This window comes from Ochotona princeps, chromosome 26 (genome assembly GCF_030435755.1).
Source record: "Ochotona princeps isolate mOchPri1 chromosome 26, mOchPri1.hap1, whole genome shotgun sequence".
NCBI lineage: Eukaryota > Metazoa > Chordata > Mammalia > Lagomorpha > Ochotonidae > Ochotona > Ochotona princeps.
The window spans coordinates 31992285-32016168 of NC_080857.1; the positions used below are offsets into that span (position 1 = coordinate 31992285).

Consider the following 23884-nt stretch of genomic DNA (forward strand, 5'->3'; position numbering starts at 1 on the left):
ACCGTGGTGTTGGGGACTTTCCTGCACCCCCCCCCCCAAAAAAAAAATGTTCTGCACCTTAATTGTTGACAGATGTCTTGTTGGAGTTACAAGCCAGTCTAGATTATCAGTAAAATTATACTTCAACACAACAAATGGCTAAATACTAAAATGAAATAGACACGAGACAGCTGAATGGTACCTTATAGCCATTTTAAGTTATATAGCAGCCGGTCCTGTATACAAACTAGAATTGAAATGTCAATGAGCAAATCATAGGTTGTGGTTAAGAACTTGTTTTTGTTTTTTTTTAACATACTGGTTATGCAAAACCATGTCAATTCCATAATGTTACAAATTGCTGTTAATGTTATATTGGGACTCTTGATTGACTGGGATGAAATGAGGAATTCTATCCATGCTCCCATAGGGATGGTAAGAAACCCAGGCAACTGGGCTATTTCTGCTGTCTATCCCAGAACAGTACAATGAAGCTGCTAATTACAAGTAGCCAAATCCTGATCTGGCACTCGGGAATCCAAATCACTGGCTAAACTTGCTATGCTGCAATGCTTGCTTCATTAGTTCTCAATTTTAACTTAGTCTAATATGGTACAAGAATTTGGGTGGGGAACAAGCTTCTGAGAGTTCTCTCTCCACACTCTCCTTCCTTGCTTCTAAAACAAAACCATACAAAAAGATGGAACCAATATCCTGTGGCTAAGCATCCACCTGCGGTATTGGCATCATATATGGTGTTGTTTTGGGTTTGGCTGCTAAACTTACAATCCAGCTCCTCGCTCATGGCTAGGAAAGCAGCAAAGGATAGTCTAAGTCCTTGTGGCCCCTCTACTCATGTCAGAGGGCTGGAAGAAAGCCCAAGCTCCTAACGAGGACCAGCCCACCTTCAGCTAATGAGGACATTTAGGGAGTGAACCACCAGATGGAAGATCCCTCTCTGTCTCTACTTCTTTCTCTCTAATGCTATCTTTCAAATAAAAATACATTTACAAAGCAGATTTATTAAAAAAAGAAATAAAAGGAAAGAAAAGCGTCCTCTTTGGACTTATCCATAATACCCTTAATACTCCCAATCCAAAGTCACTGCAAATGTGCTGCTTCTATTTAGATTCATCCACAGTGCACACAGCACATGGTGAAGATGGGTTCCAGTTGTCCTCATGCTCAATAAGAGCCTCATAACCCTTGCAGGCCCTGGGCCCATTCCTCTCGCACCACTCAGCAGAGCATGGTTATGACAACAGGTAACTGAGGACAGAAAAAATGGTGATGTCATCTTCTGCTGGCACTCAGCAGGAGGTGGAGGTCTGTGTTCTCAGCTGCAATTGCCTGGAGAGCAGTTCCCTCTTGACCTGGTCATGATGGCGGAGGGAGGAACCAGCTCTAGGTTCCAGTAACACTGAGTCTCCCTGCCATGATCAAATCTTGATTTTTCTTCAAATATGTCTCCATTTGCTGTCTCTGGCACTTCATAAGACTTAGCTATTAGGCTCTGATTCTGAGCCTTAAGCAGCACTTTTAAGAAGGTAGTTACTGGGTCCAGTGTGGTAACCTAGTGCCATTAGTCCTCACCTTGCATGTGCTGGGATATCATATGAGCCCCGTCCTAGGCCCAAATGCTCCACTTCCCGTCAGCTCCCTCTTTGTGGTCTGGGAAAGCAGTCATGGATGGTCCAAAGTCTTAGTACCATGCATCTATGTGAGAGACCCAGAAGAAATTCCTGGCTTCTAGCTTTGGATTGGCTCAGGTCTGGCCTTTTCTCCCATTTCATTCAGAGTGATTCAGTGCATGGAAGATCTTCCTCTGTTTCCCCTCCTCTCTATATATGATATTCTAATAAAAATGAATAAATAAATGCTTAAAATATATTTACAAACAAAGCAATTACCAGAAAAAAATTGTCAATGTGAATTCATTTCAAGCTGATTTCAGTTCCTATAAGGATACTCAGGGACAGAAGAAACACCATGGAGGCTGTGAGTTGGCCAGGGAGTGACCTCAGGAGAAACCAAACCTAGTCTCATCTTGCTCTGCAATTTTCAATCATTAGAACCACAAGAAATGAATGACTGTGATTCAGGACACATACTCTACTCCTTCCTACAGCAATGAGAAAGAACCCACCACCTTCAGAGATATAGAAACCAAAGGTCATGACTTTCAATGCCGAACACCTAAACAACAATAATAAAGTATCAAATAACCAACTTAAGGACTGACCTTCAAGTCCCTGCAAAAATAAAAAGCCAAATCTAGCAGTAGTAAAAGGAAACTCAATATAAAGATTCATGAAGAAATGAATAAACTCTATTAAGCAAAACTGAAGACAATGGAAACATTGATTGTGTTTAAAGGCAAAATTAATAACCGTTTAGATAGATGAAGAGAAAAGCAGAGTCAAGTACATAACATCAAAAAGGAAAAAGGGACATACAAAAATTGCTCCCACGCATGGACAATGGCCCAGGGCTGTCTGTCCAAGAGTGGGTTCTGCCATTCTTTGTGGTGTGACCATCCCATGTGGATTCCACCTCAAGTCCTGGCTGCTTCCTTTCTGATCCAGCTCCCTGAGAATGCACCTGGGAATGCAGAGGATGTCCCAACTGCTTGAGTCCCTGTACTGATGTGGGGGAACTGAAGAAGCCACTGACTCCTGGCTTCCACTTTGTCCTGCTTTAGCCACTGTGGTCACTTGGAGAGGGATAAGCAGATGGAAGATCTCTCTAACTCTCCCTCTTTCTCTATAACTCTGCCTTTCATATAGATATATAAATCTTCACTGACAAAAAAAAATAAACAATGGATCACTAGGGACAACTAACACTAATTATAAACAACTTGGTAGAAATGGTTAATTTCTGGATATGTACTAGCCTATCAAACTAAATCAGGAAGACATTAAAAATCTGATAAGAAGGGCCCAGCATGATATCTCAATGGTTAAAGTCCTCCCCTTGAATGTGCCAGGATCTCATATGGGCTCCTGTTCTAATCCCGGCAGTCCTGCTTCCCATCCAGCTCCATGCTTGTGGTCTAAGAAAGCAGACAAGAATAGCACAAATTTTTGGGATCCTGCACTTGTGTGGGAGTCCTGGAAAGAGTTCTGCGCTCCGGGCTTTAGTGTAGCTCAGCTCCAGGCATTGTGGCCCCTTGGGGAGTGAATCAATGCATGGAAGCTCTTCCTCTCTGTCTCTCCTCCTCTCTACATATCTGAGTTTACAACAACAAAAAAATAAATCTAAAACATATGATAAGGGCCCCAGCACCTTATTCTAGTGGCTAAAGTCCTTGCCTGGCATTTTCCAGGATCACATTTGGCACCAGTCATGTCCTTGGTGCTCCACTTGAAATCAACCTCCCTGCCTGTAGCCTGGAAAAGCAGTAGAGTGTGGTCCAATCAATGCCTTAGGATACTGCATCTGCAAGGAGATCTAGAAGAAGTTTTTGGCTTCAGTACAGCTCTGCTCTGGATATTGCAGCCGTTCAATAGTGAATCATTGGTTGGAAGATCTTTTCTTCTGTCTCTCCTCTCTGCACATTTGTATTTCCAATTAAAATAATTAAATCTAAAAAAAAAAAAAATGCTTGAGGGCCCACAACAATTGATATTTTGCATGTGCCAAGATACCAAATGGGCACCAGTTCTAATCCCTCCTGCTGCACTTCCCATGCAGCTCCCTACCTCTGACCTGGAAAAGCAGTAGAGGATGACCCAAAGCCTTGGGACCCTGCACCTATGTGAGGCACCCAGAAGAAACTCCTGGCTCCTGGCTTTGCATTGGCTCAGTTTCAGCAGCTCAGATCATGGAGACCACTTGAGGAGTGATACACTGGATGGAAGATCTTTCGTATGTATCTCTTTTTCTGTGTATCTGCCTTTCCAATAATATAAACACTTAAAAAAAAAAAACAGAAAACCAATACTGAGTAGCAACATTGAATCAGGAATAAAAACTGCGAACCAAAGATTAATACCAGGTGTCTTCCCTACTAAAGTCTACCAAAGTAACAACAATGTTTCTAGAATAATTGTAAACATTTGAAAGGCAGAAAACAATTCTAAACTTTTCCTGGGCCTATCAATATTTAGATTTAAAACTAGACTGAATCACCAGTTGGGAGATCTTATCCTACATCTGACTGTGTTTTCAATTGAAAAACACAATGGAATGACTCAGTAAAAATATAATCTCCATTGCAACACAATTTGTCTTAGGTAGGTTTATTTGTTAATGCATCTTCTGAAATAACCTTTCATATCCCAGAAATCCAATTAAACATATCCTACACTAGTATACCTGATAAAAATAAAGCTAATATTCTTAAAATAATAGACGTAAAATCAATCCAAAGACACCAATAGTCCCACACATGATAATCAAAGTGAACTTAACCTGAGGATGTAGAAAATGGGCAACAGATGCCAATCAACAAACAAAATATTCCACATAAGCAGTAGGAAGGATAATCATCATTAACATCATCTTAGGGAAAACATTCAGTAAAGTTCCACATTTACATTACAATATTGTACATATATGTAAGTTTAGCAGAGCTACAAATATTTCAATACAACTCACAATACCTCAATTGGGGTACATAAATATATTTCCGTTAAGATATGTAACAAATTAAAATGTCAACTTTTCACTGTTATTTGATTTAATAATTTCACAAAGGAAGTAGACAAGGAAATCAAAGGCACAGAAATAGGAATGAAGATACAATTCTTTTCGATTTAGATGTTGTTTCCCCTGATTTTATTAATAGTGCAACCTAATGAATGCCGAGACTACCTTCAACCATTAGAAACAATAAAATATTATTTGCTGCAAAAAAAAAACATGATGCTGGATATGATAAGACTTAGAATGGTGATTATTCCAGGTTGCGAAGAAGGGGCCAGGGACAGGAAGGAGGTGGAACAGCTAGCAAAGAAAGTGAGACAGAAGGAACAAGATCCAGGGTTCCATCCCAGCGTGTGGTGACTACACTTCACAATATAAGCTTATGCAGGACACTGGAATGGGAGACCCCCTGTGCTGTCGAAACAAAGCCTGGGCACCTGGTTTACTCAGCTTATGCTATATATGTACCCAAATACTGCACCGTATCTTACAATAGCATTCAAGTACATGCCGATCAAAATTCACTAGAATTTGTTTAAAATCAGAATCATCCCTTGAAACTAACAGAGAGCAATCTGAAGCAATTAAACAGTTCCAATCTACACAGTATACAATATACTGATTCTTTTTAAAATCATAATTGCTTTTTTAAATATTTATTTCAAAGTCAGATAAACAGAGAGGAGGAGAAACAGAAAGATCTAGTGTCCAATGATCATTCCCCAACTGATCACAATGCCTGGTGCTAAGCTGGTACAAATCCAGGAGCTTCTTGGGCCCAGCAGCGCGGCCTAGTGGCTCAAAGTCCTGGCCTTGAACACGCAGGGATCCCATATGGGCGCCGGTTCTAATCCCGGCAGCTTCACTTCCCATCCAGCTCCCTGCTTGTGGCCTAAGAAAGCAGTGGAGGACGGCCCAATACATTGGGACACTGCACCTGTGTGGGAGACCCAGAAGATGTTCCAGGTTCCCAGCATCGGATCGGCGTGCACCGGTCCGTTGCAGCTCACTTGGGGAGTGAATCATCACATGGAAGATCTTCCTCTCTGTATATCCGGCTTTCCAATAATAATGCATTAAAAAAAAAAAAAAAAGAAAAACAAACCCAGGAGCTTCTTCAGGGTCTCCCACGTGGTGCAGGGTCCCAAGGCTTTGGGCTGTACTTGACTGCTTTTCCAGACCACAAACACTGAGCTGGATGGGAAGCAGGGCTGCCGGGAATAGAACCCACACCCATATGGGATCCAGGGGCGTTCAAGGAGAGAATTATACCTGCTAGGCTAGGGCGCCAGGCCCAAAATTGTGTTTAAAAAAATATTTATTTACTTATATTGGAAATTCAGATTTACACAGAGAAGGAAAGACAGTGAGACAGATCTTTCATTAATGGTTCACTCCACAAGTCAGCCAGAACTGAAATGATCTGAAGCCAGGGGCCAGGAGGCAAGAGCTTCTTCAGGGTCTCCCAAGCAGACACAGGGTCCCAAGACTTTGGGCTGTCCCCTAATGCTTTCCCTGGTCACAGGCAGGGAAATGAATAAAAAGTGGAATATCCAGGACATGAACCGGCAAACATATAGGATCCTACCTCACGCAAGGTAAGGACTCAAGCCATTATGCTACCATGCCAGGCCCTTTTTAATTCTTTCAAAACAATTTATCATTGGCTTAAATGTGAGAATCACAGTACAAGAGTCAAACACAGAAAGACTGAGATCTTCCCTCCACTTGTCTATTTTCCTATGGCCACAAGAATTAGCAAGATCCAACCAAAACCAGGAGCCTGGAATTCCATTCAGAATCTCCACAGGGCTGCAGGTGTCCAAGAAACTGGGACACTTTATGTTATCTTCCAAGCACAGTAGCAGGAAGCTAGGTCAGAGAGGGAACATCAGAGCATAACTGGTCCTTATTTGGCATGCTGGTATTGCATGCAGTGATGTAACATGTTATCTTACAACATCCATTCAAGGATGATTTAAATATACAAAACCTGGGGCTTGCATGATAATCTAGTGGCTAAAGTCCTTGCATCCCGAGGAATCCCATATAGGCACTAGTTCTAATCCTGGCTGCTCCACTTGCCATCCAGTTTTGTTCTTGTGGTCTGGGAAAACAGTGGAGGATATCCTAAAACCTTGGCCCTCTGCACCCACGTGGGAGACCAGGAAGATACGCCAGGATGCTTGTTTCAGATTGGCTGTACTCCATGTGTCGAGGCCACTTGAGGAGTAAACTAACAGGCAGAAGATCTTTTTGTATCTGCTTCTTTCTGGGTATTTCCCTTTCGAATAAAAATAAAATCTTTAAACTAAATAAATAAATAAATAAATAAGCAAACAAGCACAACGTTGTATTAAATGTCAGGGTTGCTTTTCTCATTGAACCTCTTGCTCACCTTGTGTGTGATTTACAGTCATGTTACCTGGCATTTGGTACATGCCAAATCTGGAAACCTAACCTTGAAGCTACATGGACAGACAGTTACACTACTTTTGCTAAATTGTGCCTACTTACTTCAAAGGAAGAATGATGAAAAAACAGATGTTTGAAGCTATGTTTTTTTTTTTCCTGCTGAACACCTTTAGCAGCTGATGCTGTGTCAGAATGACTCCAGGTCCCAACATTTCTATTACGTCTCACATGGGGATGGGAGACACTCAAGTACTTATGCCACCCCCAGCTGCTTCTCAGATGCCTTAGTAGGAAGCTGGATTGAAAGGTTGGAGTAGAGACCTGTGCTGTAGTCTAGTGGCTAAAGTCCTCAGCTTGTGCACTCACCTGATACCATATGGGCATTGCTTCCTGTTCTGCTGGACCCACTTTGCATCCAGCTCCCTGCTTGTGGCCTGGGAGGAAGTTGAGCATGGCCCAAAGCTGTGGGACCCTGCACTCGTATGGGAGTTCCGGAAGAAGCTCCTGGCTCCTTGTTTTAGATAAGCTCAGCATCGACCATGGTGGTCACTTCGACAATGACTTAGCAGATGTCTTTGTCTCTGGCTTGATAAAATAAAGAAATCTTAAAAATATCAGAGGTGAGGTAATCAGGACATGAATCACATGTATTGAAATAGATGCGTTCATTCCACCTTACCCAAACCCTCCTCCTCACAATGTTTGATTCATTTTAATGCTGGTGTCAAATTACAGGCAACGTATTCAAAACTGGGTCAATGTATCTCAGTTGGCAACAATGACTAAAACAAACAAACAACAAGCAAAAAACTGCATACAGAATGAGTGTTCAGCCTAGCAGGTAAGGAACTTCTACCTTACACTGCAGTACTTGGGTGCCATTCCTAGTTCTGACCTTGATTCCAGCTTTGTGTTAATGCAGACCTTGGGAAGCAGCGGTGATGGCTTAAGGCACTGGGGTTCTGCTGCCCACAGGAAAAATCCTGCATTCAGTTCTCAGCTCCCAGCTTAGCCCTGATTGATACTTTGCAGATGTGGGCATCTCAAAAATAAACCAGTGAATTGGAATTCGGATTTCTCCCACATCCTCTTAAATAATAGAGTTATTAATCAGAAAGTATGATGTGAATTTGATGTTGGGTCTTTGAAAAAAATGGATTTGGGCCAGGCACAGTGGCCTAGCAGCTGAAGTCTTTGCCTTGGCATCACCAGGATACCATATGGCTGCTGGTTCTGGTCCCGGCAGCTCCACTTCCCATCCGGCTCCCTGCTTCTGTCCTAGGAAGACACTCGACGTTGGCCCAAGGCCTTTGGACCCTGCACCCCTGTGGGAGTTCTCGAGTAGATTCCTGGATCCCGGCTTTGGATGGACAGAGCAGCAGCCAATGCGGTCACTTTGGCAGTGAATCATTGGACAGAGGATAGTCCTCTTTTTCTCTCCTCCTCTCTGTGTATCTGGCTTTGTAGTATATAAAATAAATCTTTAAAAAAATTAAAAAAAAAAACGGGTATACCACCAAGCAATGCTACACATATTCACTCTTACATTTCCCTACCATTTAATGTATAAATCTGTTCAAAATGATACTACCAGGCCCGGTAGCAGCTAAAGTCCTAGCCTTGAAAGCCCCGGGATCCCATATGGCCACCGGTTCTAATCCTGGCAGCTCCACTTCCCATCCTGCTCCCTGCTTGTGGCCTGGGAAAGCAGTGGAGGACGGCCCAATGCATTACAGAGAGGCCACCATCAGCAGAGCTGAACTGAACTGAGGTCAGCACTCACTTGCGACTCCTATGTGGGTGCAGGGTATCACAAACCTGGGCCATCCTCCACTGCCTTCCTAGGCCATAAACAGTGGGTCAGATCAGAAGTGGAGCATCTGGGACATGAACAAGTGATATATCGGATGCTGGCACTGGAAAGGTGGAGAGTTAGTCTGTTGAAACATGGTGCCTGACCTATGGTAAGCAAATCTTGTGTGAATGTTTTATATTTCATATTCACAGTCAAAGCACATAAGGTAAGTTCCTACTGAACAAGTTAGAAGTTCTTTTTCCTGAGATAAATACACTTCATCTTATGACCTGATGACATATTATACACATATAAATAAAAAGGTTGGTGGAAACAACATTCCAGAAGGCATAGCATCCTTTTCTACTGCCAGAACTCTGCTCATAGAAGAAACTTCAGAAACAATATGTATCTAGAAATAATTGCCCTTACACTGAGTTTGAGTATTTGGCACAGGGATATTTGCTCACATGCATAGCATTCACATAATTTTTGTGTTCTAAGAGAATGTAAACATATACTGTTAATACATATCAACTAGGATATGGATTCCAGGACTTGATATAAGCTTGTCCACAGCAGAGGAGTTCTGCTTACTCCAGAACTCATTCTCCTTATGTTTGCTTTGGTGTACCTAAGATAAATTGAGTCCTGGAAACAGGCGACAGTTGCTGATCTCACAGAAGAGGCGGGATGTAAAGTCACTATCAAATGGAAAAACCAATTTGATTCCTTGAACTAACAATCAGTGAGAACACGTATTTCAACTGTTGCATGAGAATGATGAAAGCAGCATGGGGCCCGGTGAGATGTCTAGCAGCTAAAGTTCTTGCCTTGAAAGTGTCAAGATCACATATGGGTGTCAGTTCTTATCTCAGCAGCCTCTTCCCTCCAGCTCCCTACTTGTGACCTGGGAAAGCAGTCGAGGACAGCCCAAAACCTTGGGAAATGCTCCCGTGAGGGAGACCTGGAAAAGACCCCAGGCTCCTGGTTTGCATTGGCTCAGCTCAGGCCATTGAGGTCACTTGAGGAGGGAATCATTGGGCAGATGATCTTCTTCACTGTCTCTCCTCCTTTCTATATTTCTGATTGTGCAATGAAAATAATTTTTTTTAAAAAAAAGAAAGAAATTAGCAAGGGTACTGAAATGCTCCTTCAACAAATCAATTGTGATCATTATGTGTTGAGTTCCCAAAAAACAAATGTCTTATGCTCCTACTAAATATGCAACAAACTACTCAGCATACACTTCTTTTTGATACAAGCTTCAATAAAGTTAAGGGTCTGTACTTTCTCACATTTGCAAGATGAATGCTACATTCCTATCCTAGTTTTGAAGATCTCTACTCTTGGAAATAACTTCAGAAACAATGCGGTTGTTGAACAGATTCCATGTGCCAGCTTGAAACTTTGGGAAAAGGAATGCTGCTGGGATGCATGGCATTCAGATAAGATGTGTGTGAGAACAGGAGTGAAAGCTGTGCTGCAAAGGCATACCAAATTGGGTCTTAATTCCAATGACATGATAGAACTGTCTTCAACACTGGAAGCATGCTAGAAACATGCAGTTGGGGCAGATGGCACAAAGGTGTACGAAGTCTGGCTCCACAGTTAACAAGGCTGTGAGGAGTTTCTGGTTGCATGGCAAGGCCTGGCAGAATGTCTCTCTAATCACCTCATTGCTGCCTCAACCCATTGTATGAACACTTGACCACTTCTCTGATATTTCATGGACTTTTCTTGAGGGTATTTTTTATTTTTCTACAAATGTGACATGATTTCTGTAGCTGGCACAAGATATGAAACTGACTTTATCATCAAGTTACAGTAAAAAAAAAAAGAAGGGTTTCTGGCAGCTTAAGAGAGATACACACAACCAAAATGTTATTCTGTAATGGGGTGGGAGAGCAGAGAAATCTTGCATCTCCCTAGAATGTGTGAGGAAGACGCGAAGTATGGCCTTTCAGGATCATAACTAGTAACTCATGGACAACAGACTCAAATCAGCTTTAGAAATAGTAAAACCACAAAGGCATATGGGGGGAATCAAGAGTGATTCTGACAACCTCTTAACAGGAGGTCATATGCACAGAGTACGGGGGATCCCAGAGTGGAGCAGGTAGACAGGAGGAGGCTTGTATCCCACCCTGAAGACTCCCAGATCCTCACCAAGGACTATCAGTATGGGCACCAAGGACTACATCCCAACTGCCAAGGAGACCACATGGAATTGGAGTGCCTTCGGAGGATGAGAACTCTGAGGTCACCCACCCCCATCTGAATCTACCACCTGGGATGGAAGAAGTCCAAACCCTTCCTTGTATGATCCAGGGACACTGGAACTGCAGCCCGAAGCCCTGAGCAGTATGTAGAAACAGAAGAACAGTAAAGTTCCTTCAGGACTAGGGAAGGGAGCTTTCTCTGGTCCTTGCTTGGTTCCAACATTGGGTCCCCATCCTCTCTTGCAATGAACATCAGGATTGCTCCAGAAACCCCTCAAGACAAACAAACAAATAAAAAATCTAGAATAGACAGAGAGCAACAAGGAAAGCTTAGAATCAGGCAGGAAACAGTCAGTGTGGATTCACTTATACCTTGCTAGGTGGGATACAAAGATTAGTCACTCTTCACTAGGGTACTGAAGATTTCTCTGCACACCCCTCCTAAAACTGTTCTGCACCTAAACAGTTGACACATGTCTTGTTAGAGTTATAAGCCAGTCTAGACTGCCTGAAAAATGCCAGGATCAGCAAAATTATGCTACAACGCTATAAAAATCCTAAATACTATAATCAAAATAGAAATGAGACAGCTGAATAATAATCTATAACCTTTTAAAGGTGAATAGAACCTGGTTGTATATAAGCTAAGATTGAAATGTCAATGAAGAAGGCACAGGATGTGGTTAAGAACTTGCATTTTTTTTCTTTGCTTTCTTTCTTCTTCTTTTAACATATTGGTTATTCAATACTATGTCAATCAATTCCATAACATTATAAATTGTGGCTGATGTTATGTTGGGGCTTTTAATTGATTGGGATGATACTCTGCCGGCTCTACCTTCAGACCAGAGATGGTCTCCCCAAGAAGCCGTTGAATTTATCTGGACAATAAGATGCTGGACTCTATGCTTGGTATAGGCTTACAATGAAAGAGTCTCAAATGAACTTGAACTGTGGTAATGCAACAAGGTGGAGAAATCCGCCATGGGGGGAGAGTTTCAGTGAGGGGTGGAGGAAATAATAGTGCCTATAAAACTGTGTCACAGGCTACAACACCTGTGCGCTGCATGTGGACTAGATCAGGGAAAAGCCAGGCTGGGCTGATTATTCCTGCTGGTGCAAGCATAAATTAGAGTGGGTGAGGGATGTTTGGGCATAGCCGCAGAAGCTGGCACTGGGGACTAATTCTGTCAAGTCAAATCACAGAACCACCTAAAGAGTGCATAAACCGGGACAGAGAGACCTGGGAGGGAAAAAGTGGGTTCCCCCTTCTTGGGTCACTATTCCCGTGGGAGGGCATGAAGACTGGGACGGGGGCTGGGATGGCTAGATAGAGAGGCACTCAACAACACCCGTGAGCGCTGGATGGTTGAGTTGGTTAGATAGAACTAAGCTTTAATACCCATTGACACGTACAAGAGCCAAATGGGATGGGGGACAGACTGGTCTACTGCTACACATACTGGCAAACCAGGGTAGGGGGCGGGCCTGGTGGGGGTTATTGTGGGTCGCCCCAACTAGGCTGCAGCTCCCACTGGTTTGTGTGAGGGCCGAGTACGTGCTGGGCAGAACCAGACTGGACTGCAACACCCATTGGTTCCAGTGCAACTCGGGACTGAAAACAGAACCAACCCAGCAATTGCAACCACCAGCTGATCGTGGTGATGGACTGTGCCGGGCCCTGTGCTTGCTAGAGCATACAAGAAACTAGTCTGGGAATACCTCAAAGTTTCTTTGGAGATCTCCCTAATCGAACTGCTGGACTCAGAACTCTAATCAAGAAAAGACAGAAGACAGAGCAGATCAATCATTCATCTCAGCTATATGTTGGCAGCGATATATGGGGCAAACGGAGACTTTATGATGGACCATATCAATCAGTGGATGACCTCATCGAGCGAAACTGGCAGCGATTCATAACCGGAGAACTATTAACACCACTCGAGCACATATCTCAGAGCATGCCCCACATCCGGGACTCGGGGTGGGCGGGAAACCGGGTGGGGCTTCCCCCTCAATATCCCCCTTTACCTCAGATACAAGATGGAAACAATGTGGACATAATAGTATTACCCACTTCCCTATCCCCCTGAACCTTTTTTTTTTCTTTTCTTTTTCTTTCTTTAACTGTAATTAACTATGTAAAGATTGTCAACAACACAATAAAATAGATTATAAAAAAAAACTGTCACATAATACAATGTAATTAATAATAATAATAAAAAAAGACAATGACACACAGCTAAAAGCATACAGTGGTGCAATTGAGCCTATATTGTTCTCAAACCTCTTGGCATGTGCTCACCTTTGTCCTGGAATTTACCCTAGGATGTGTAACTTTTCCCTTAAGAAATGGCTTGATAGGGCCTGGTGGTTGGCCTAGTGGCTAAAGTCCTCATCTTAAACATGCTGTGATCCCATATGGACACTGGTTCTAATTCTGGCAGCAATACTTCTCCCATCCAGCTCCCTGCTTGCGGCCTGGAAAAACAGTTAAGGATGGCCCAAAGGCTTGGGAACACGCACCCATGTGGTAGACCTGCAAGAGACTCTGGGTCCTGGCTTCAAATCGGCTCACCTCCAGCTGTTGTGCCCACTTGGGGAGTGAATCATCGAAGGAAGGATCTTCCTCTCTGTCTCCCCTCCTCTCTGTGTATCTGACATTGCAATAAAAATAAATAAATAAATGTTTCAAAAAAGAAGAAATGGCTTGATAATATCTTACAAACTGATGGCAATCCTGGAGGCACGAAGATTTTATTTACTGCACAGTCTCAAACTGCTGTATTACATGGAATGATGCATTCTGACTTCCCACAACGTAAAGCAAAATGTATATGAGACATCTTCTAAGTGAGACAAAGGTTGGGAGTCTGCAGTGGAAAAATGGTTTGAAATATCTACCCTATATTGGCACTTATATTTAGGAACAGAAAATAACTTAAAAAGACAAAAAGAAGTTTCTTGCCAAGGTCCACTGTTCATGGAAAAGCTGGGCTGCCCCGATCCTTCTCACTACCTTTCACAATGACAAAGAAACAATGACAACTGCATCAGTACTAGGTGAAGGTGATGATAACTAGTGCATGACCGATTATAAGACAATAAGAATCTATGATACATGCCTTCATAAATTCCTTTACTTTATCAGCTTTCTTCTAATTATTGTATTCTTGATCTTTGGGTAATTTTAGCATAAGTTCAGAGAAAATTAACTTTGTATATAACTGTGGAGTTCTGGTATCAGCCAGACTGAAGTCCTCACCTTGAATGTGCCAGGATCATATATGGGTGCTGGTTCTAATTCTGGCAACTCCACTTCTCATCCAGCTCCTGCTTGTTGCCTGGGAAAGCAGCTGAAGATGACCGAAATCCTTGGGACCCTGCAACCGTGTGGGAGAACTGGAGGAGGTACCTGATTCATGGCTTTGGTTCGGCACAGCACCATCTGTTGTGCTCACTTGGGGAGTGAATCTTCATTACAAAATTCTTTTTGAATCCTTCTTTTAATCAAAGGGTGGAAATAAAATTATTGGATGTTTTATAAAACCTTATGATGCTTCCTATGAAATAAAGAAGGCAACTGTTCTGAGTTGTCTCTAATGAGCATCACACTGTAGTGGTCTGTGTCTCTCCTTGTCTTCTTTCCTGTCAATCATGCACCCTTCCTGAGCTCTGAAATTGGCCACAGCTGGTCTCCAGCAAGAATTCAGGTTAGAGTTACAATTATGGTAACGGTTATTGCTATATATGTAGCTATGATTTTATTTATTCAGAGTTAGAAGTTTGATTTGTGTTTGAGCTACGCATTCTCTTAGTAGTAGAAACAGGGTCACCATTCGGTCTGGGGCATTGTTAGGTAAAGTATAGAGCTTGGCTTAGAATTATACACAGGGTTGGCCATAGGGCAGGGTCATTTTAGGTTTAGAGCTAGGATCAGGATGAAGGGAATCTTCAGGGTTGTGTTTAGGTCTGGGGCTTAATTAGGGCTATGATTAGTTGGCATGATGTTTAGCTTTACCGCTCATATTTCAGCTAGATTTTCCTTTTTATTTTGTGAATCGGATTTGACTAGGTTTATGATTACGGCTGGTAGTATGGATGGACAAGGATTAAGGTTATTTTTTGGCACATGGTTAAGTCAAAGCAGTGGTCTATAAGTATTAATGTTGGGGATAAGATTAGAATTAGGGCTAGTTTCATAGTAAAAGCTAAGACTGGCATTAGGATTAAGGCTAGAGATTTGATTGGCATTAGGGTTAGCATTACAGTTAGCTTTAAGGAAATCTGTAGTGTTAGGAATGGGCTAGGATTAAACTTTGGGTGAGTACTACCGTTGTCACTAGGATTAAGATTGGTGTTAGCATTAGGGCTGGGGTGAAGGCAAGTGCTAAGGTTGAAGTTAAGGTTAGAATGAGACTTAGGAGTAGAGTGATAATGGATATTAGGTTTAGGGTTAAGAATAGTGTTAGTGTTAGGGCTGTGACTTGGTATTACTCTTAGGGTAGAGCAGGGTTAGGTTTTCAGTTAGGAGGAAACGTAGGACGACAGTTACAACTATGGCTATGGTGCTCATGTTATGGTTAACATTAGGGATAGCTCAATGGTTATAGAGACAGGCTAACATTAGAAGTAGGGCAATAGTTAGTAAAAGGATTTGGAGCTATGATTAGTGTTAGGGCTAGGATTACAATTGGTATTAAACTCTGTGAGGGTTCAGGTGAGAGCTAAGGTTAATGTCAGGGGAAGTGTTGGGTTTAGGACAGGAAGAGGACCAAGTTCTAAGATTCATTTGGTATTATGGTTATAGCTTTAATTCAAGGTAAACTCATCTTTTGGATAAGGGGAAGGTTAAAGTTTGCATTAGGGCATGCTTATTAAGGTTAGAGTTAGAATTTGAATTTTGGATAGCGCTGGGGTCAGAGCTACATTAGGACTACAGTTTGTTATAGGATTAAGGTTAGAACTTGGACGGGGGTTAGGACTAGACTTAGAATCAGGGTTAGAGTTAGAATTGGGAATTAGTTTAGGGTTAATGATAGGGTTATGGTTAGTGCTCACATTAGGGCTAGACGAGAGTTAAGATTTGGTTGTCATTAATCCTAAGCAAAGATAATAATAATCTCAAGAAATAACCCTAGCCCTAAAACAAACCACAGACTTAAACTTGATCCTAAACCTCAGTCTCCTTCCACCCCTAACTCTGAACCTAATACCAACCTTAGCATTACTCCTAATCCTAACCCTGACTGTAATGCTAACTCAGTCTCCTGAGTTTTATACTTGTAACCATCAGCCAAGCTGTAGGCCAAATCCTAACACTGAAGTTGACCCTTGTCATAAATTCAATCTGAACTTCCCATAATTCTTTTTTTATATAATTTATCCCTTTTCATTTCAAAGTCAGATATATGGAAAGCAGGAGAGACAGAGAGGAAAACTTTCCATCTGATGATTCACTCCCCAAACAGCTGTAACTGCCATAGCCACACCAATCTGAAGCCAGAAGCACAGAGCCTCTCACAGGACTTCCACATGGGTGCAGGTTCCCAAAGCTTTGGTCAGTCCCAGATTGCTTTCCCAGAACACAATCAGGGAGCTGAATGGGAAGCGGCCCTTCTTCAATTAGAACCGGCACCAAATGTGATCTCAGCACATGGAAGGCAAGAACATTAACTGCTAGGCTATTGTGCCAGACCCAGCATAATTCTTACAATAACCAACAACCCTTGCTATGATGATAACCCTAATCTTACTAAGTATAAATCAAGCCTTAATCATAACACTAATCCTGAAATAACTCTACTCTTAATCTGAATCTAGCTCCAGTGCTAATATTAACATAATTCAAACCCTAGAAATTAACATAACCCTAAACCTAGACATAGCCCTTACCCAAACCCTATCTAATAGTCAACCACGAATACTAATTACACTCTAGAGCACACCCTAAACCAGAAATGATGATTATCCCTAATCCTTGCCAACATCCTAACCCTAATGCCGACACTAGCTCTAGCTCTAGGCCCGATCATAAATATTTTCCTAACCCTAAACTCAACATAAGGCATATCCCTCACCGTGACTCCAACCATAACACAGATGTAGCCATAACTAAGGCTAGCATTAATACTGAACCTTACTTACCACTGCTGTATTTCTAAGCCTAACCCTAATGCTAACCAGAATCTTTACCCTAATGATAACCCAAATCATTACCCTAATTATAACACAAAACCTAAATCCAACTGTAGCCAAAACCTTTATCAAAAATCTAACACTAGATTTTGTGCTAACCTTAACCCTAGCAGACTTTAGCACTAGCATAGCCCTCTCCCAATATTAAGTCTAGCTCTAAGCACAGTAATTCTAGCATTGATTCTAACCTAACCATAATACTAAAATTAACACAAAACAACATCTTAACCCTAAATGTAACCACAGCTTTAATCCTCACATTAATTGTAACCCTATCTGTATTCTAATGACACACAGTCCTTACCCAATACTAACAATAACTTTCAATCCAACACTAATGAAAACTAAGTATGAACCAGAAATACAGCACAAACTCTGTATCTGCCATTAATTCAAATATTAATCAATCCCTAATACTAATCCTAATGCAAGTCCAACATCATGAAACATACAAAATATATGTCTGTACCTAATGCTATTTGTTAGTTAAACCATAACCCTAACCATTGGGCTAACCTAAGTCATATCTCAATCCTAAACCTTTAGCATTATCTCTAACCCTAACCTAATTACATCTTAACTTATTCCTAGATCTATCCTTTATAACTTAAATAGGCCTAATATAACCTTGAAAATAAAATTACTCCTAACCATAAATCTAGGATTTGACAAAAAAATACTATCATATCAAAAATATAATTATAACCCTGATTCTAACTCTGCACCTAACCACAACATCGAACCTAACAATGACCTTGAAGTGACCCCATTTACACTATGGTGACACAGTAACATGACACTGGACTGCATTAGGAATATTCACTGAGAGCCATTACAGGAAATGTCATGTAGTCTGCCTATGGAAATCAGCTTGACTTAGCTATTGTACAATCCAAATGCTTTTCCAAACACTACACTTAATGGGGAACTAGGATTGGATTGGCTCCTTGAAAAGACACAAGTATTCTCACTGATAGAAAAGTGAAATGCTTACATAGTACCCGTGTTAAAAAGGCACTACGCTTCACTACAGTTTCAGCGGATTTGCAAACTCACACTCAAGGGAAATCCAAATCCACACACTCATGCTCTGCTGGCTTCCATGGAGTCTGAACGTCCTTCCTGCTAAGGCCTGTGGTGAGAAGGAACAAAGAAAGCACAGCTTGAACCACTCACCATCTTTCTCCACCCCACAGAGGAGGCTGTCTGTCACCATGGCTTTTCTAGAATGCTGAGGCTACAGGATTCCAGGCTGCTATGACCAGGCAGCTGCTGATTGGACAGCATATATGGCCACACAGCCCCATGAGATCTTAGAGATGCAGCCAATCAGAATGCTCCCCGTCATCAGGACAGCCACAGGGAGTTATGGGAGTGAAGCAAGAGTGATGTCTGCGTGTGTGCTGGGCAGAATCAGGCTGGACTGCAACACACATTGGTTCCAGTGGAAGACAGGCCTGGAAACACTACAAACCCAGCAATTGCCAATAGCCAGCTGATTGGGGTGATGGGCTGTGCCGGGCCCTGGACTTGCTAGTACATACAAGAATCTGGACTTGGAACACCTCAGACAAAGTTTTTTGGGATCTCCCCACTCGAACTGCTGCACTCAGAACTCTAACCATGGAAAGACAGGACAGAACAAGTCAATCAACCACCTCCACCATATGTTGGCAGCCATGTCTTGGCAGTGAAAACCTGGGCAAACGCAGACTCTAAGATGGACTGACTGTGTCAATCAGTGTATTCTTCAACCACCTCATCATGCTTGGAGTGATGAGATTGGCTGCAATTAATGACTGTTGAACTATCAAAACCACTTGAGAAAAAACAAACAAAAAATAAAAAAACAACCCACATGAGCAGGACCATCAGAGCATGCCCCACATCAGGGACCTGGGTCAGGGTTGGGGGAGACTGGGTGGGGCTTCTCCCTTTATCTCCCTCCCCATTTATCCCAGATACAGTAAAAGAAGAGAATGTGGAAATAATAGCCTTACCCACTGTCCTGTAGCTCTTGACCTTTTCACCATAATTGACTTTGTAAAGATTGTCAAAAATATAATCAAAAAAAGGAAAAAGGAGTTAGGGTTAGCTTTGGGAGTTTGATTTGTGTTTCAGCTAGGGATGTACTTAGTGGTACAAATAGGGTCATCATTTGGTCTAGGGGTATTACCAGGTAAAGTCTAGGGCTAGGCTTAGAGATATAGACAGGGTTGGCCTCATGGAAGATTTGTTTCAGGAACCAGACTGGTTCAGAATGAAGGGAATCCTTAGTGTTGTGTTTAGATCTGGTGTTACAGTTGGGGCTATGACTGTGGTTGGCATTATGTTGAGCTTTAACACTCATATTTCAGTTAGATTCTTTTAAAAATCTTGGGATTACAATTGGCGTAGGACTATGGTTAGGGCGAGTAGTATAGATGGACAAGGATTAAGGTTAGCATTTGGGACAGGGTTAAGTCAAAGCAGAGGTCGATGAGAGTAGTGCCAGGTGTAACATTAGAATTGGGGCTACTTCTACAGCAAGAGTTGAGACTAAGCCTGGCTGTAACGTTGACTCAGTCTCTTGACTTTTGATAGCAGCCAGACTATAGGCCTAATCCTGAACCTAACATTGACCCTAGTAATAAATTCAAGTGAAAGTAGCCATAATTCTTCTGTTTTTAAGAATTATGACATTTTATGGAAAGTAAGATATACAGCACTTACCCAACTCCTATTTCAAAGCCTAGCACTAATACTAATTTCAACCTAGAGCACACCCAAAACCAGAAAGAATTATTTCCAACCCTTGGCATCATCCTAACCCTCATGCTGATACTAGCTCTAGCTCTAGCCCCAATCCTAAAAGTGATCAAAGCCTCTACCAACCAAATCCACAGTCCTAACACAGACTCCAACCCTGACACAGATGGAGCCTTCACTGTAATACTAAGCCTAATCCTAATACTGAACCCAATCCGAGCTACGTGTCTAAACCTAAACTGTATTGCTAACTTGAATCATCACCCTTATTATAACACTAAACCTAAATCCAACTGTAGCCAAAACCTTCACCACAAGATTTGGACCTAACACTAGATTTGGACCTAACCTTAATACTACAAGAACTTTAGCACTAGCATTAGCCCACACCCTAACATGAACTCTAGCTCTAAGCATAATAATTCTAGCATTGACTCTAACCTCACCATAATACTCAAATTAACAAAAACAGCATCTTAATCCTCAATGTAGCCACAGCTTTAATCCTAACCTTAAGTGTAACCCTAACTGTATTCTGATTCCACACAGTCCTTTCCACAGTCCTAACAATAACCCTCAATCTAGCACTAACTGAAACTAAGTCTGAACTGGAAATAGAACCCAACCTCTATATTTGGCATTAATCCAAACACTATTCTTTACCTAATACTAATCCTAACACAAATCCTACTTCATGCCACATACAAAACCTAACGCTGGACCTGCTCTTGTTTGTAAGTTGAACCCTAACCCAAACCGTTGGGCTCACCATAACTCAAATCTCAAAACCTAACAGGAACCTCACAACTAGACTTGACGTTTAGCATTAGACCTAGCCCTCACCTTAATTCCCCCTAATCATAATCCTAGTCCTATTCCTAATAGTAACCCAAGAGAGAAGCCTCAGTTGAGCCTTAACACTCAACTTCTCCATAACCCAAAATCTAGGCTTTGACATCACTGCAACCATAAACCTAGATATCATTATAACCCTGATTCCAACCCTGTACCCAACCATGCTATTGATCCCGACCATCACCCTGAAGTGAACTCTTTGACACTATGGTGATCCAGATACATGACACTGGACTTCACTAGGGAATATTCACTGAGAGCCATTACAGGAAATGTCATGTAGTCTGTCTATGGAAATCAGCTTGACTTGGCTCTTCTACATAACATAGGATTTCCACACACTACCTCTAATGCAGAACTAGGATTGGATTGGCTCCTTGAAGAGACACAAGTATTCTCACTGATAAAAAAGTGAAATGCTGGGTGTGGGAGGGTTTGGGGAGGGGTGGGGAGAACCCAAGTATCTATGTAACGGTGTCACATAATACAATGTAATTAATGAAGTTAAATAATAAATAATTAAAAAAAAAAGATTGTGAGGACATAGTGAAGATAATTATCTAAAGAGATAAGGGAGAGTGATAGTATCCTAGGATATACAATTTATCTGGTTGATCAGAATTACAACTACTCAGAAAACATAAATAAAAAGCTGCTTTTTTCTTTTCTTGTATGAAGAATGATGTCACAGTAATTTTAATTAAAACACTCTACAAGATTTTAAAGTATCTAAGGCATGGTAATGTAAATAACTGAATAATTAAACAGAATCTGGTTATGTTTATTTTCACTTTTTATCATTCAACATTCTGCAAAAGGAATTATATTCTGGTTTCAAACTGCTTTTGATATATTTTCATGAGCAGGAAATTCATCAAGTAGGTAGTTTCATTTTTTTAGAATTCTTTCAAATAAGAAAACCTAAATAAATTATTGAATCTTAATCTTCTAAAGTTAATTTTCATAATGAAGTCAGCAAGAGAGAATCCAGAGGTCCCATTTCTTGCCAATCCTAAAATGTCTGGCTAATCTGTAATAAACTTGGAGTGTTACGGGGATTTATGATCCCATCTCTGAAAAAAAAAAAAAAAAAAAAGAAAAGAAAAGTGAAATGCTTACATAGTACCCGTGTTAAAAAGGCACTACGCTTCACTACAGTTTCAGCAGATTTGCAAACTCACACTCAAGGGAAACCCAACCCCATACACTCATGCTCTGCTGCCTTCCATGGAGCCTGAAAATCCACATGGCCAGGGCCTGTGAGGAAGAAAGACCAGAGAAAGCAGAGCTTGAACCACTCACCATCTTTCTCCACCACGCAGAGGAGGCTGTCTGTCACCATGGCTCTTCAAGAATGCTGAGGTTACAGGATTCCAGGCTGCTATGACCAGGCAGCTGCTGATTGGACAGCATATATAACCACACAGCCCCATGAGATCTTAGAAGTGCAGCCAATCAGAATGCTCCCCGTCATCAGGACAGCCACAGGGAGTTATGGGAGTGAAGCAAGAGTGATGTCTGCGTGTGTGCTGGGCAGAATCAGGCTGGACTGCAACACACATTGGTTCCAGTGAAAGACAGGCCTGGAAACACAACCAAACCCAGCAAAAAGAAAGCAGAGCTTGAACCACTCATTATCTTTCTTGACCACGCAGAGGAGGCTAACTGTCACCATGGCTTTTCTAGCAATAGTCCTGTTGTGGAGCCCTATCAATTCAAGCCAAAAGAACTCCATGTAGAATTATTAATGGCCATCAGGTGTCCACAGCATCAGAGCTGCCAAAAAAAAGTCAGTCATTCAGGACAACTGGCATTTTCCTAATCCAGGGCACTGATTGAACATAAAAATTAAGTTGTAAACCCATAGGTAATACATTTTAGAAATCTGCACTAAGAAGAAGAATCTGCCAACTAGAATGGCAATGACAATAAGTAAAAGAAGAGACACAGGCACTATGAATGGTACTGAAGACAATCCAGCACAGCAACAAAAGCCTCAACCAGCCTCAGAGTTAACTGAGGAAGACACTGAAACAAATGGGAAAACAGAATTCAGAAAACTCATTTCAAAGCTTCTGAACAACAGTGAAAAGCACAAACCAGAGTTCAAGGAACTTAAGCAACATGTTACACAGCAAATAGCAGCAATGAATCAAATCAAAGAAAATATATCAGAAATTACAAATACTCTGCTGCAAGTTATAAGTACAGTGGAGAGTGGCAAAAATACATTGAATGAGGCAGAAGAAAGAATTTCAGAATTGGAAGATATTTCCTGTCACCATAAACAAACAAACAAACAAACAAAAGCTAGAAGCAGAGCTGGGGCAAGCTAAAAAGTATCCAAGAATTAAAAGATACAATTAAAAGGCCCAGTAGATGAATGATGGGAGTTCCAGAAGGTACAGGAAGAGAAGCTGTAATGAAAAGTGTATTCAATAAAATGATACACATAAACTTCCCCATTCTGGAAAGAATTATAAAACTATATACAGGAGGGCCACAAAACTCCCAACAAAATTGATCAAAAGCAAAATTCAACGCAAAGCATGATAATCAAGCATTCTCCATTGAACAAAAGGAAAAAAATCCTTAACTGTGCATGTGAAAAAACTTGAGTGACATACAGAGGAAGCAAAATAAAACTCACAGCTGTCCTCTCAGAGGAAACAGTACAGGCCAGAAGAGAATGCAATGACATATCAAAATTGAAAATTGTCAGCCCAGAATAACTTATCCTGCATAGATCTTTTTTGTCTTTGAAAATGAAATAAAATTTGTCCGTAAAAAAGAAAAAAACTCCAAGATTTGCCTCTTATAAACCTGCCGTATAAATGATACTTAAAGATGTTCTCTTATAAAAAAAAAAAAAAAACAACTAATAGCAATTACAAAAACCAAGGCAAACATGTAGAACATCCCACTAAAAGGCTTACAGAACCTAAAGAAAAGGACAACCCACCACTAAAATGACAGGACTGAATGGCCACCTATCCACAACACTCAATGTAAATGGATTAAA

At 41.4% G+C, this 23884-nt stretch overlaps 1 protein-coding gene across 1 annotated transcript in view; it reads right to left on the minus strand.

The window, feature by feature from the left end:
- LOC131478013 (zinc finger protein 334-like) overlaps positions 1-22278 on the minus strand; it is a 59141-nt gene extending 36863 nt beyond the window's left edge. The window contains exon 1 of the mRNA XM_058655113.1: positions 22165-22278. The gene's annotated coding sequence lies outside the window, so the exon portion shown is untranslated. The remainder of the gene's footprint in view (positions 1-22164) is intronic.
- Positions 22279-23884: the final 1606 nt, after the last annotated feature.